This window comes from Lynx rufus, unplaced genomic scaffold, assembly GCF_022079265.1.
Source record: "Lynx rufus isolate CCGP_SWC_20201006 ecotype Redwood Valley unplaced genomic scaffold, mLynRuf1.p SCAF_40, whole genome shotgun sequence".
In the NCBI taxonomy this organism is placed as follows: Eukaryota; Metazoa; Chordata; class Mammalia; order Carnivora; family Felidae; genus Lynx; species Lynx rufus.
Window position 1 is genome coordinate 1,420,676 of NW_025814857.1, and position 15,958 is coordinate 1,436,633.

At 40.1% G+C, this 15,958-nt stretch overlaps 1 long non-coding RNA gene and 2 other non-coding genes across 3 annotated transcripts in view; 2 read left to right on the forward strand and 1 right to left on the reverse strand.

Moving 5' to 3' along the window:
- Positions 1 to 5,360: 5,360 nt before the first annotated feature.
- The window catches only part of LOC124525386 (uncharacterized), a 57,967-nt gene continuing 47,369 nt past the window's right edge, over positions 5,361 to 15,958 (reverse strand). Inside the window, exons 4-5 of the long non-coding RNA XR_006965492.1 lie at positions 12,976 to 13,042; positions 5,361 to 5,444 (exon numbers count right to left, since the gene is read on the reverse strand). This is a non-coding gene — a long non-coding RNA (uncharacterized LOC124525386). The remainder of the gene's footprint in view (positions 5,445 to 12,975; positions 13,043 to 15,958) is intronic.
- On the forward strand, positions 11,420 to 11,526 carry LOC124525398 (U6 spliceosomal RNA). The gene has a single exon (XR_006965495.1). It is a non-coding gene; the product is annotated as a U6 spliceosomal RNA (small nuclear RNA).
- LOC124525400 (U6 spliceosomal RNA) lies at positions 12,596 to 12,700 on the forward strand. The gene has a single exon (XR_006965497.1). It is a non-coding gene; the product is annotated as a U6 spliceosomal RNA (small nuclear RNA).

Genomic DNA, 15,958 nt, shown 5'->3' on the forward strand with positions numbered 1-15,958 from the left:
ACCATACCAAATAAGCCAGGAAAGGGCAAGTGGCAAAGTCATGCTTCAAAAGAGACCCAGAAACAGGATCAGGGTGACTTTTCTTTCTCAAACCTGAGTTCTTTCAGCAAGCTCTCAATGCACAGTCATGGGCCTTGGTCTGGATGAGGTGGCGGGGAAGCCAGGCACTGGAGAAAATGAGCCTATTTGCATAGGAGCACATACACCTCCACAAGTAAAATGCCTGCTCGTTCCTAAACCAAAGCAGATGTTCATTTTGTGTCCTTCTGTGGTCCCTTCTGAGGACAGGGTCAGGTTATTTGTGCTTACTGTTGCATTCTCAGCACCCCAACCTGTTCCTGGAAGAATATATATGCTGAATAAATGTTTGGTGAATGAATAAGTTAACCAAAAAAATAAATAAACAAACACTGAGTCCTACTTGGCAAAATGCTGATGAACAGCCAAAGGTTGCCGAACAACTCTCATCCTGCTAATTCTGTTCCTAAAAATCAGAGAGGGAAAGAAAGAGAGAAAGAGAGAAAGAGGTGGGGGGGGGGGCGGTGAGGGAAAGAGGGAAGGAAAGGAAGGAAGGAAGGAAGGAAGGAAGGAAGGAAGGAAGGCAGGCAGTCAAACCCCAATCTAGAAAAACAAAGTTGGATCTACAAGTGTATCTCTTATTGGTTTTACAGTTTTACGAATTCTGTATGTTCTCTTAGTCTGAGGCAATACTAAGAAGCAAAAGTTTCATACATTCTTCAACATTCCTGCAGGATATTTCCAGTTTTTATATGGTGCTGGAAAAACTAAACATGTTCCTGAAAGAAATCAGCAATCCATTAAATTTCTAATCTTATTCCAATTAAGTTTCTTGATGTTCTATAAAACCTTTCCATGATCCTGCCATTTCTGAAATTTCAGCAATTCATTCAATCCCTGTGCCCACTATACCTTGGTAGTGCATAGGTTTATGGGAAAGACTGACATCTACATAAATCCATGGATTCAAGGCAAGGGAATTATCACTACTGGGCTAGAAGCTTCACAGAAGGCATCTGAGACAATTATGGAATGGATCCAAAAGACCTCAACTGCTAAATGGAGAGGAGAGGACATCACAGGCAGAAAACAGAGTCTGAGTAAAGGTACCAAGGTGAAACATCATGGTATAGTGACATCAAACTGTTCTTACTGATGACTAGCATGTGAACCCAGGCAAATTACCTTGACCTTTCTGGGCCCCAGTTTCCTCATCTACAAAATGGGAATAATAATAGCACCACTTCACAGGGCTGTTGTGAAGATTCACTGAAATAATGGACAGCAAAGTATGATAAGAAACAGAAAGCAAAATGGTGGTTACCAGGGGCTGGGGGGAGGAGAAATGGGAGGTACTGTTTAACAGGTACAAAGTTTCATTTGGGGATGATGGAAAGGCTGTGGAGATGGAGAGTGGCGATAGCTGCACAGCAATGTAAAATGCATTTAACGCCACTCGGCTGCATGCTTTAAAAATGGTTAAAATGATAAATTTTATGTTATGTGTATTCTACTACCACAATAAAAAAATGCAAAACAAAACCAAAAATAAAGTGCCAGGCTTGCTCGGCAAGCAACACAGTGTAACTGAAACCAAAAGCACTAGGAAAGTAGTTGGGGCCAGAAGCAAAGAGTTTTGAGTAATGGGCTGAGGAGAAGTATGAATTTGATCTACCCTAGTATCCTGTGGGAACACTTGGAAGTGCTATTACTTGAATTGATATTTGGTAAAGACATAATCGACATTGGTATTTTACGAAGATCACCCTGGGAATGAGTTAGATGATTACAAAGAAGTTGAGGCTAGGGGCGCCTGGGTGGCGCAGTCGGTTAAGCGTCCGACTTCAGCCAGGTCACGATCTCGCGGTCCGTGAGTTCGAGCCCCGCGTCGGGCTCTGGGCTGATGGCTCAGAGCCTGGAGCCTGTTTCCGGTTCTGTGTCTCCCTCTCTCTCTGCCCCTCCCCCATTCATGCTCTGTCTCTCTCTGTCCCAAAAATAAATAAACGTTGGAAAAAAAAAAATTTAAAAGAAGTTGAGGCTGAAAGAAGGGATGCCAATTAGACTTCTGCATTTTAAAGTGTGCCCCCCACCCCCAGCATGGTTGGTCTTGCCTGAAAGCAAATTCTCAAGCTGCTCCAGATCTGCTGAATCAGAATCCTCATGCTACAAGACCTCTGGTAATGCCTACACACACTAACCTTTGAGAAGCATGGGGTTAGAAGACCTGAGTTCAGCCGGTAGACGTTGAAGACTTGCAGTGGGACAGTGGCAGCAGAGATGGAGCCATAATCACCAAGATTTATGGAATTTAGTACATACATGCTAGGTTCTGTGTATTGCAAAAACTACCATTTAATCCTCACAATAGCACCATGTGACAGGTGCTATTACTTCCATTTCTCACATGGAATACCAACAAGTCATAAAAAGGAGGGACATTCTGCCACTTGCAACAACATAGATGGAACTTGAGAGCATTATGCTAAATGAATTGAGACAGAGAGGGGCGCCTGGGTGGCTCAGTCGGTTAAGCTTCTGACTTTGGCTCAGGTCATGATCTCACGGTTCTTGAGTTTGAGCCCCACATAGAGCTCTGTGCTGACAGCTCAGAACCTGGAGCCTGCCTCAGATTCTGTCTCCCTCTCTTTCTGCCCCCCACCCCCTGCTTGCACTCTCTCTCATTCTCTCCCTCTCTCTCAAAAATAAATAGTTTTTAAAAATTTAAAAAGACAGAGAAAGACAAATAGTGTATGATCTCACTTACATGTGGAATCTTAAAAATATATACCACATAGCAACAGAGAACAGATTGGTGGTTTCTATAGGTGGTGGATGGGGGTGGGGGATATGGGAGAAGATGGTCAAAAGGTACAAACTTCCAGTTATAAAATAAATGAGTTCTGGAGGTGTAATTTACAGCCTGGTGGCTAAAGTTAACAATACTGTATTGTATATTTAAAAGGTGCCATGAGAGTAGATATTAAAAGTTGTCAGTACAAAGAAAAAAATTGTGACTATGTAATATGATGGATGTTAACTTATTGTGGTAATCGTTTTGCCATATATACATAAATCATTATGTTGTGCACCTTAAACTTAAACATGGTTATGTGTCAATTATATCTCAAAAAAACTTTTTTTTTTACCTAATGACCAAGTTCTCTCCATTGTTTTTTATTGAAATTCTATTAGCATCAGTTGTACAACATAATGATTCAATAATTCTATACATTTCTCAGTGCTCATCAAGATAAGTGTATTCTTGATCCCCTTTATCTATTTCACATCCCCCTACTCCCCTCTGGCAACCATCAGTTTGTTCTTTGTATTTAAGAGTCCATTTTGGGGTTTTTTTCCCTTTGTTTTGTTTCTTAAATTCCATATGAGTCAATAATACTGGAAAAATTTTTTTAAATTAGGGTTTAAATAACTTCTCTGAGGTTACATAGCTAGTACCTGACAGAACTGGGATTTGAATCAGTCTGTAAACATTTGTTTCATCATCTCCTCTGTACTTCTTTTCAAACCTCAGGGAAAATGAGTTTGCCCTGTCTTGTTCCACTACCCACTTTCTTTCTCTGTTATTAAACTCTGAGATGATTACTCTGACAGATCTCTAAACTATTTTGGAAGCCCAATTGATATGGACGACAGCATATGAATAAATGGGAAACTTCTGAGCTATCTAGCTACCCACTCAGGTGCAATCTTCTACATTTTGTCTCCCACCTTTGCCTGGGTTATACATGAATCCCCATGAATCCCCTAAGTAATCTGCTTCCTAGTCGGGGATCAAACTGAATGTCCCTTCCACAAGCCTGTCCCATTCAGAATCCCAAGGCTATGCAAGAATTTGGGTGATCAGCAACAGGGAGGCATTTAATGTTTGTTCTTTTCCTTTCCTTATTTATGAAGAAAACCCAACATTTATTTCCCTTGGTTTCAACAACAGAAGTTCTCCAGAATTAAGTTTCTACCATATTGTACAACAACCATTTAAAAGGAGTATAAAGTCAAATTCTTCATCTTTACCCAGTTATATGTCAATACTCCTCAAGCATGAGCATCAACACTCTATTCCTACAAACAAAAGTTGTCAAGTTATTACCTTTCATACCTCTCTCTTCCTTGTCTGCTCTCCTTTGGGCCCATCTGATCAGCATCCATGGCCTGACTCTGGAGCCCACCTCTGCACTGTGGCTCACATTTGCCTGCTCCTGCCTTTCCTCCATGTCAGACCTCTCAGACTCAGGCCCTTCAGTTCAGTTCCTGCAACCACCCTGTTCTCATCAGTCTCCACTCTTACTCTGCTTCGGTCCATCCTCACGTAGCGGCCGATACAATCCAATACACCAACCTAATCTTGCCTCTCTTCCTGAAGTTCTCCCTTTGATCTCCCACTATCCCAGACTTACAAAGTGGCCCTGATCTCTCCAACAAGTAACTTATTCAATTCTCACATCAGCTCTATGAGGTAGGCTCTGATGTTGTCATCTCAGTTTATCAAGAAACTGAGGCACAGTAAGGTGGCCCAAGATCACCCAGCTAGCAGGTGATCCATCTGAGATTTGAATATAAGGAGTCTGTTGTTGGGAGTTAAAAACTATACTTAGGGGTGCCTGGGTGGCTCAGTTGGTTAAGTGTTCACCTCCTGATTTCCATTCAGGTCATGATCTCACGGTTCATGAGTCTTAGCCCCACATCAGGCTCTGAGTTGACAGCGCAGAGCCTGCTTGAGATTCTCTCTCTCCTTCTCTCTCTTCCCCTTCCCTGCACACTCTCTGCCTCTGTCTCTGTCTCTCTCTCTCAAATAAATTTAAAACAATAAAAATATTAAAACAAAAAATAAAAAAAATAAAAACTACACTAGACTGCCTTCCGTCCTTCGGTCACTGTTTCCAAGAAGTCTTCCCAGATTTCCCCCTAAGTCTTTCCTTCAAAGACCCCTATATAAACTGTGCCAGGGTGCCTGCATGGCTCAGTCAGTTAAGCATCCAACTTCGGCTCAGGTCATGATCTCATGGTTCATGGGTTCAAGCCCTGCATCGGGCTTTATATTGACAGCTTGGAGCCTGCAGCCTGCTTCAGATTCTGTGTCTCCCTCTCTCTCTGCCCTTTCCTCCCTCGTGCTGTCTCTGTCTCTCTGAAAAATAAATAAATAAAGATACATACATACATACATACATACATACATACATACATACATTGTGCCCTGTGTGCATTAGAACGTAAGCTTCCTCAGGGCAGATTTTCTGTTCTCTATATGTACAAATTACTGGATATTTGTTTAATCCAATTAAATGTGTATAAGCACAAAAGATGATAGAGAGAATTCATGTTACCTCTTGTGAGAGAGCTAGTGCCAACTGCTTCACCTTCACAGCTCTCCTTTCTCTTTGCAAAGTTCACAATGGCAGAATATGGTCCTATACACCCAGATGATAGAAGAAAGGAAATGGGAATTTAGAATGCCAAAAATCAAAAGGATGTGGTCCTTAAGAGTCCTAGGATTTTAGAGCAGAAATGTTTTCAGAGAAATCCAGCCTGGTCAATGTCCAAAGCAAATTTTGTATACGGTTTACCAACCCTATCATGTTTTAAGCTATTTCAAAGGGTCAGAGGATGGGTAATGGCCTATGGAAGCATTTAAACAAGATAAACGGATTCCAAGTCTCTCATATCTAATGGCTAAAGTTCTGTTCCACACCTTCTTTAATTGTCCAGGGTTATCTCCACTCAAGTTCAACATTAGTTTGACTTAAAGTGCACAAAATGATGACCTGATATACATCATACACTGTGAAATGATTACCACGATCAAGTTAATTAACACATTTATCAACTCACCTAATTATCGTTTTTGTGTGGTGAGAACACTTAAGATCTACTCTCAGCAAATTTCAAGTATAAAATGCAGTACTCTTAATGACACTGACATTACTGTATATTATATCTCCAAACTTAGTCATCTTATAAAGTTTGTACTTTTAAAAGTATTGCTCATAATCCCTACATTTCTATATATGCCACTCTACACCAACCTTGATTTTCTAATAATCCATGAAATGTATAATATTCTCCTAATTGACATTTTTCTTAAATCTAGCAAGAACTAACAGGGAAGCACCAGTAGATTTTTATCCTATCTCTTTTAGATCTTCCTTTGATTTCCCTTAGACTTAGTCTGAATTCTTTTAGGACTCGGATATACGAAAGCACCTTAACTTGAAAAGCTAAAGCACTGCACTTATTTGCATTCATGGAGTGCCTACTTTGTGCCAGGCTTGGCAATGTTGAACGTGGGAGTCCAGGGACAAGGAAGGTACAGTCTCTGCCCTCGTGTAGTTGACAGTCAATAAAGGAAGAGGCATTTAGACCAATAGTTATAACCCCTCAATTAAAAAAGGATTTCATCATGTTAAGACAGTCTGAATTCCCAAGGAACACACAGAACTGAAAAATGTTGCAAACTTTTCAATTTAATTACCAAGAGTTTGTTTCTATCTCTTCTCTTTGAAATCACAGAGACTGGGATAGAACTTGCTGAGAATCTGTCTTCAGGCCTCTTGCTATAAGAGTTCCCAGAAGATGAAAACAACCTCCTTACAATGTTATTTTTATATTTAAGCAATAAAGTTCCTTTGGGATGGGGCCCAGACTCAGCCATATCTACTGAATTTAGCTTTATAGTAGTACGACAACAGAAAATTTTTCAAAAAAGTTGAACACAGTAATAATATTAGGTGACATTTATTAAACACTTGTTACATCCAAGGCTCTATTATTATCTTCCCCATTTTACACATGAGGAAAATGGAGTCTGGATAGGTTAGCTAACTTTTCCAAGACCACCCTGACAGTGGCAGTGCCTGAGCATTCATTCACTAATGCACTGCCTCTTAGGGACTTGGCATGGGCCCTCTTTCAACACTCTTGTCCATCTGCAAATGTCACATGTCATCTCCCACCTACCCTCCTCCCACCCTCCCCCACTCCATCCTCCACCCATGACCTTCTAGCCAACTAGAAGTAATCACGAACATCTCATGTTTCTCCTAATTTTGGTTTCCCAGCCTATCAACAAATTACTTTGAAGTTATGTAGCAATCACATTTATGTCCAATACCTTTCTGCAAATGATCATGTCCTTGAAACTCACCAAAAATCATAAATATTCTGACAAACTGTCTAAACACATCAATGTCCTTTGCTGAAAAACATAGGGGAGTTTGGTTTCTATCTAGGTGAGAGCCCAGTCCCTTGACAATGATTTGTGAGACACAAGATTTGAGTATTTGAGAATCTCTGGTCTATAGCAAAGAGTGACAGCCTGGTGAACTTCAAGACTCTAGACAGCATCAAGGCTGAAGTGCAGCAGTACTCAGTCTTTGTAAACAGCAAGAATCTTGCAGTGCATTCCATCGACTCCTTCCTCCCTCGGCTCCCTCCAGTGGTTGGAGATGATGGGTTCCAAGCCTCTGCTACACTTCTTTCCCACTCAAGAGTTCTCCCAAAGCCCCCCTGCATGTTTTTTTGCTGTCATTATCCAACTGGATGATGGCATCAAACCAAGGCTAATACTCTTAGATTCACTCAAGACCCAAGAACACATTGTTGAGAAATCTCCTAGTCAGCTATTTACACAGAAAAGTTTCCCTGTCTATCCTTCACACATCATAACTCTGTCCTATCTATGCCAACTACTCGTTGATACTGCAGAAAACTGAGCTAACAGAGCTGGCTGTGCATTGCCTCTCCTTCCAGGCTTAGTCAATGGACACATTCTTCCTCTACCCTGTTCTTTTTCTCTCCCCTTTTCCATCACTTAGCCCCTGTATTCCAATATTGGTTTACTTGTAAAAGAATCAACCCAAGAATTTACCAAAAATTAAGAATGAGAAACTCACGAAGCATAATTGATAGTTTATCTGTAAAGGAAGGAGTATAAGAAAGGTGTTAATGGGGAAGGGCAACAGGAGAAACTCCTATATCCCAATATCCTGGTTCTCTTTCCCATATAACTCTTAGGAAAAGGTAGACCCTCAATTGTGGAAGTAAAGGAATGCTTCCCCTCATCAGACAACACATCTTTCCTGAAGGGCTATGTACAAGTTAAATCCCATTTATTCATTAGACATTTGTTAGACATTTTCAAAGTGAGGACTCTATGGCAGACCCTGGGGGATAAAGAGATTAAGTTGATATGGACTGCTCTTTGAGAGATCGGACTTGTAAATAGATAACTAAGAATACAGGTTGAAACTGCTGAAATTTAAATTCACATAAAGTGCTTTGGAAGCTGAGGAGAAGGAACAGAGATTAGGGGCACAGAGAGAACACAGGAACAGAGGCACAGAAGCTGGAATCTGATGTTATAGGTAGCAGGGAACATCTGGGTTAAAGTAATCATACTTTTTCATAAATGCAACCTCCTGAGCTCTGCCATAGTGAAGCTCACGGTTCCCTAGCTAGTGAAAGCTTGGGCAATCATTCTGAGAGCCACAGAGAAAGCAGACCTGAAACTCCTACAGAAGAAAAAACAAATCATTATCAAAAAAAATTATTTTGATCCATTATATTTCAAGAGAACTTCAATTTCATTCCATTGAGGAAAATCAATGTGTATAATCGTGTCTAACAATTAAAATAATGTAAAGCACTAAAGTATAGTCTCCAAGACTCTAGAAGATAAGCTCGTTCTTTCTTTCCTTCTTTTTTCTTTCTTTGTTTTTCTTTCTTTCTTCTTTTTTCTTCCTCCCTCCCTCCCTTCCTCACTCCTTACCTTAGATCCTTCCCTTCCTTCCTCCCTTTCTTTTCTCTTTTCTTTACTTTCCTTTTCTTTCCTTTCCCTTCCCTTTCTCTTCCCTTCCCCTTCTCTTTCCCCTTCCTTCCCCTTCCCTTCCTTTCCTTTCTTCCTTCCTTCCTCCTTTCCGTTCTTTTTCTGTGAAAGGAACCACTAGTCCCAGAATAATGGCCACATATGTCTAGAGGTCCTAGATGCCTGAATTCCGGTGCAAGGAAGCAACTTTGCATGCTTCATGACTCAGCACCCAGGTTCTCTGGGATTGTATCTGGGTCCTGGGAATATAGGGATAGGCAGAGCCATAAGCAGGCACTTCTTGGAGACAGGTCAGGCTGCCAGGCTGCCAGGCTGCCACTCTTGCTCCTAAACTGGGCTGCTAAGAAGCTCCTTCTTGTCTGCACATCTCCTCTTGACCTCCCATCCTCATTTTTGCCCCAAAATTGTTACTGAATGTGTAAATAAATAAATGAAGTAACCGTGCTTTAATATTGGCTAAAACACTGGAATTTGCAAATTATTATGTAAAATTTTAGAATCAAATCAAGATTATCCCCATGCTACTCTCATGATTATTTCAGTATGCCTCCTTCCCAAAAACATCTGAGGTTTGTGGGGTTCCTACAGAGTTATTCCTTTGCTCCTTACAAAAGCTGAGTAATAACTTATCATTTGACTTGGATTCTATAGATCTGCATAATGCTTTACTCTTCATTATTAGTCATGTAGGGATAAAATTTCATTGCACATTATATTAGAACTTACAGAAACTAAAGGTTAATCTAGTCACTCCACTAATTCAAAAATGTTATTAAAATGACCAAGATACAACACACCTAAGTAAGAGGCTTATGTTGAAGTTTCAAGTTTCTTTTTTTTTTTTTTTGATAGAGAGACAGAGAGAAAGACAGACAGAGAGAGAGAGAGAGAGAGAGAGAGAGAGAGAGAGAGAGAGAGAAAGTGTGTGTGTGCAGGCAGAGGAGCAGAGGGAGAGGGAAAGAAAGAATCCAGAGAATCCCAAGATGGGGCTCGATCTCAGTTCCATGAGATCACGACCTGAACTGAAATCAAGAGCTGGATGCCTGACTGAGCCACTCAGGCACCCCAAACTTTCAAGGTTTTTAATTATGAGCCTTTACTGGCTCATAAAATAAATATTTGCTATGAAACTATCCATGTTAGATCTACCTTATATGCTATAAAAACAGTGACCTTTTAAAATTATATATTAAATAAAATTCCAATAATATTCATTGAAAAGAAAACTAACTGAAACCTGATACCAAGGATTTCAAAATTTTTGCAGAATGGGAAGATTACTTTTTACTGTTTCTTTAAAGAAAAGTGAATTTGTCAAACCACATGCAAACTCAATTTTCTACCATGGAAAAAGATGGGTTCTCAGAAACATGGAATTGGATTTAGTCTGTGACCCTAATGGCTCAATAGATGATTCTTCAAAAAGAAAAAAAAAAATCAAATAATGTATTCTGAAACTCTTTTCTTTAACTCTTCTCTGAAGTAACATATCCTCCAAGCTTCCTTGGGAGGGAAATAAACTCTTTGTTGTCACAGGTGTGATGCTGTTCCCCACACTTCCTCTCCCAAGGACATGGACATGATTACCAAAGTCCACCGTCTTTAAGCCATGCAGTGCAGAGGAAGAGGAGGAGAAATCTCTGGCAACTGTCATCCCTGTGCAATAGCACCTAAGAGTAGAGGGGACTGTGCCAACAAATGTCATTCTTTGTTTTAGGGGCTGGTCATATTTTTCTATCACTTCTGAAGCAGAGAAAGTGCTAAGCCTAGAAGTCCAGTTTCTGAACCTACTAGAGATACCACAGGAGTTTTTGTTACCTTCAAACCTGCTGGATCCTAAATCAATGCAAACATTCATGGCCAGTTGTCCTAGGAAGTTTGAAGTTGCAATTAATTGCTACTAATCTTCTTGCTCAGAGATGGCAAGTAAATCTTATTCCTGGGGAGTTCAAGAATACAAGGCTCAGATGCCATTGCTCACATCTGTTAAATGGCCTAATACGAGTAACCCAGACCTTCCTAAAGGTCATTGCTCCCACAGAACACAATACCAAAGGATGTTAATAAGTATGAAGCAAATACAAAAATGAAGTGTTACTTGGTTGTGTACATTTGGAAAATGCTGAGTTAAATATAGTGAAACTGATTTTTTTACTACAAGACATCTCAGGGCTTTTCATAGGTTTTAGGAGCACTGGGAATCGCCAAGATGACTTCACTGAGTCTCTGGTTTGCTTTATTTTCCATCCTCAAGCACCTTCAATGACAAGATGCATTTTAGCTTACAAATGACAGAAAGGAAACTTTGAAAACTTAACAATAAATGTTGAATGATATCTGGGATATAAATAACAGTCTGGGATCCACCCCCCCAAACTGTTATGAAGGGTCCAGGGGAAAACGAATGTGGTTAACTACAGAGGTCATTTCTAGCTGGTTCATGGGTTTTAGTCTGAAATTCTCCCCCAAATGTCCCCAACACAGCCTGCCCAAAACCCTGGGCACAACTCTAGGGATAAAGGGCTCACACCTAACCTTTCTCTTAAAGAAGAGTGGAAAGCAGTGCTCACTTTGGCAGCACACATAGTAAAATTGAAATGATACAGAGAAGATTGGCATGGCCCTTATGCAAGGATGACAGCCAACTTCACGAAGCACTCCATAATTTTTATAGGTCAAATATATTTCAATAAAGCTGAAATTTTAAAGAAGGAAAACAGAAAAGACGTTCTTCTAACAGGAAAAAACCAAGAATCACAATTATTATTCATTACAAATGTGTCACTCTCAGAATTACCTATGTAAGAAAATGTTCTCTTTCATGCAAACAGTATGAGCCACAAATTAATATGCCCTTAATCTCTAACATCTAAGTAATTTTGAAGCCAGAAACAAGGTAAAATCTGTTCACCAGGTGTACCACCACAGTGGAATTCCTATACTAAGGAAATATTTCCATTGTGGAATTTCAAGACTCCAAAGGACAATTTGTGTTTCTATTGGGATGTTTTTATAAAATGAACAATTTGGCATATGAGACATGTAAGTTCCATGCAATTTTTGAAAATATATTTGTGTAACTAACCATCTGCATGCCTGGGGAAATACCCCTTCTGAAATAAATGGGTGAGAATGAGTATAATGGTTACATTCTAAGATCTATAAACAGACTTTCTATATCTGTTCACTTTTTCATTACAGAAGTATCAAAGTTCCCAGAGAACCTAAACACCAAATTACATTCATTGCAATAAATATATATTACATTTTATTTTATATAATCACACAGCACAAGGAAAATATGTAGGTTGAGTTTTCATTTATGAGAGAATATGATCATATACATACCTATATAAATATAAAATCAGATGCAAAAAAATTAACATTCAAGTTCAGTTGTTTGTATTTGTTCTCCAACTGACTTTGCATGTGCATATGTGTGAGCACACACACACACACACACACACACAGACACACACACACACACACCTCAATCTAAAACCTACAATTTATCAAAACCAAAAATATCTTTTCTTTCCTTCACTTCACTTTACAATTCTCTCAGGGAAATGGGTAGAGTGCTACATTTAGAGTGACCAAGTAGAATCTCTTAAGATAAAATATGAGTTGAGTTTAAATCTGTAGCTGGTGAAAATCAAGGACATCTATAAACAGATTTTTTTTGTGCTATCCAATTTCACATGCATTCAATTCACTAGTGTTAAGAATTGGACTGTGGTGCTTACTTCAGCAACACATATGCTAAAACTGGAACAATCACAGAGATTAGCATGTCCCCTGTACAAGGGTGACATGAAAATTCGTGAAGCGTTCCATATGAAAACAAAAAAAGCATCCACTGTGATTACATGATGTTACATCTTGACCTGTGCTTTAATCCTGACTGAGCATGTCTTGATTGTATGAATTATTGATTAATTCAGGTGTTATTATTTAAAAATGCAACTCATTACTTAGATTTTTCCCAATCACTTATGACTTGCCGATCAGTTTCAAAGCACAGAGGACTCTTACTTCCACTGGATTACAAGTGCACTGTAAAATATAAAAGGTAAGTCTAAAAAGAAAAGTCTAAAAGATAAAAACTGTTTTCTTACCCAAGAACAAGAAGTGAAGAAACTGATGGATGTTGTTTATGGACAGTGGATGGTCTATCCAGATGACCTGCAAAGAAAGAAATGTTTCTAGATCAAAAATAGTCCTTCTAGCAACACAAGGGAAGTCAATTATTATGTAACTGCACATTTAAAATACAGAGAGCCTTTTTCAACTACCAAGACTTTCCAGGTTAGAACTGACTTTTCCATACAGTGTTATGATTCTCATAACAATGCTTTGGGGTGGAGAAAGTAGGATTGTTCCTCACTCAAGAAGGTTCTTAAACTGTTTCTAGCTTCCACATAAAGTCAAATTTCCTTCCTCCTAATTCCAGCCCTCTTCAATCACCATGGCAGCCTGCTTGACCAAAGGGACTGAGCTTTCTGATGCTATCTCGTCCAGTGACCCTGATATGACCTCTAGAGGTGATATTAAGATCTGTTTCTATGCAAACTCTCCCTCGTGTACAATTAAAAAAAATTACATGTAATTCTTAACTTGGTTCATAGATAATGAAGTGTTGATGTTCAAGGATTTCTTCTAACTGGTGTTATGGACTTGCTTCATGTTAAGCAAGCAGTATTCCCACCTTCTCTGAGAGACACACAATCCTTGCACCATTTGGGCAGTACCAACGCTGCAGCCAAACAGTATGTTCCCAAAATAGAAATCTGTTTCTGATGTTTGGCAAACATACTCCACAGCCTTTATGAGACTTGAAGGCATCTGGATATCTGGATATATAAGTTTGGATCCAAAAAGATATCATTTTCCCAGAATCATGTAGAATGCTCTCTTATGCATGTTCTTCTCAGATTCCTCCTCCATGAGCCCCAAGGAGTTCACTGTCCACTACTCTCTCAGGGCACTGGCCACTTTCTAGGGTGCCTAATTGCTATTTGAGCTCTTGTTGGTCCCCCCCAACACTGGAGTATGAGCACAAGGCTAGAATCTGGTCTCACTCCTCCCTGTACCCAGCATCTGGCACAGAGTAGAAGTGCTAAAAGCATGCACTGAAGGAACCATGAGCCACACCACTGTTTACATCTTCTGAGTGCCAGGAAGTACTTGCCACTACCCAGACACACGCTCTTCATTGCCTGACACCCACCCTTTGCTCAACGACAGTCTCCCTTCCTGGAATGCCCTTCCCTGTGTCTTCACTGATTGAAGCCGCATCTATCTTTCAAAGACACATTCTCCAAAGCACCTTCTCCAAGAGTGATTTTCTGATCCTCTCTAGGATCACCTGCCCTAGTTGGCACCTGCCCTAGTTGGCACTGTATGAAAGTCATGTGTTGCCAGTCTCTCCCCTCCATGGGGGAACAGGATTAGTTCCTCTCAACAACTCATGGCTGTCTGAACCTAGCCTGTAAAACTGTGAATAATAAATCACATTCAGCTGGGTGAGGATTGTGGCAAGAGCTTGCTTTTTCTCCAGAGACCCTAGAGTTCAAGAAAAGAATGACTAAGGATATAGAAAAATATGTAGGAAAGAAAGTAGGAGAGATGACTTCATATGTGGAGCCCTCTCTTTACATAAAAGTATATTTTAAGTGAACCATTGAAAGAGGTCTTAGTGAATCCTTTAATTAAGAATCTGATAGGTGGGGTGCCTAGGTGGCTCAGTCAGTTGAGAGTCTAACTCTTGATTTCAGCTCAGATCATGATCTCAGGGTCATGGGATAGAGCCCCATGGCAGGCTCCACACTCATGGAACCTGCTTGGGATCTGCTTGGGATTCTCTCTCTCTCTCTCTCTCTCTCTCTCTCTCTAATAAAAATAAGATAAAACAACCAACTGGTGAAAGAAAACAAAGAATATGATACTGGAACACTTCATAGCAGAACTTTCTAAACTGGAAGATTAACATACATAAAATTACAGAAATACCAAATTTGAGACAAGAACATGAAAGTATTACTTACAGATTATATTGGAATATTTTAGGCCATTCTTAGTCCATATTTGGTAAGGTCCATTCTACTTGACTACATAGGAAGCTACCAAGGGAGCAAGAATTGTGTTTTCAGGAATCTGAGTCCTACACTTCTAGTTTCTGGGCAAATCAGGGTGTCTACAGTGATTTCCAGTGCTTCCATTTATTTGCTCAGTTGTTCAGGTCCCAAATAGTTATCCACTATGGGCAAGGCACTGTGCCAGTTAGTGTCACTGCTACTGCTGCTGTTGCTGTTATCAGCCCTTAAAGCTAAAAGAACTACAGAAAATCACATTACTATTTCAAAGAAGAGCTACATAACTGTCAAAAGAATTCTCTAAAAATTAAGTAGTTGGAATGTTGAAGAGTCTAAGAATCAAACGGGAAAATCAATGTGGTCAGACAGGCTGGGTTGTCTACCTGAAGACATTAACATTTTTATTTAATTTGTAAAATAGCTGGACACTACTGCAAATTTCTGAGAAAGTGACTACCAAGATCAAATCAACTCTAAGTGAGATGATGCAGGGGACTCAAGCAGGCAGACTGAGGAAAGGCTGGAGTTTATTTATTTTTTTTAATTTTTTTTTTCAACGTTTATTTTTGGGACAGAAAGAGACAGAGCATGAACGGGGGAGGGGCAGAGAGAGAGGGAGACACAGAATCGGAAACAGGCTCCAGGCTCTGAGCCATCAGCCCAGAGCCTGACGCGGGGCTCAAACTCACGGACCGTGAGATCGTGACCTGGCTGAAGTCGGACGCTTAACCGACTGCGCCACCCAGGCGCCCCAAGGCTGGAGTTTAGAAGGCAGTTGTGGAAGGAAGAGAAGAAAGTTGCAAAAGGGTGGATTTCAGACATACATACTGCAGAGGCAGGCTAACAAGAGAAGGGACAAAGGGTAAGCTAAGAGGAAGATGTGATACTATCTATCATAATGGGCCTGGGGGCAGTGCAGGTTGGAGTGGTTGAAGGTCACAAGGTCAGAGTTGTCTTTTACTAAAGGGAAACTGGGTTAGAGAAGAGTCTAGAGAGAAAATTCACC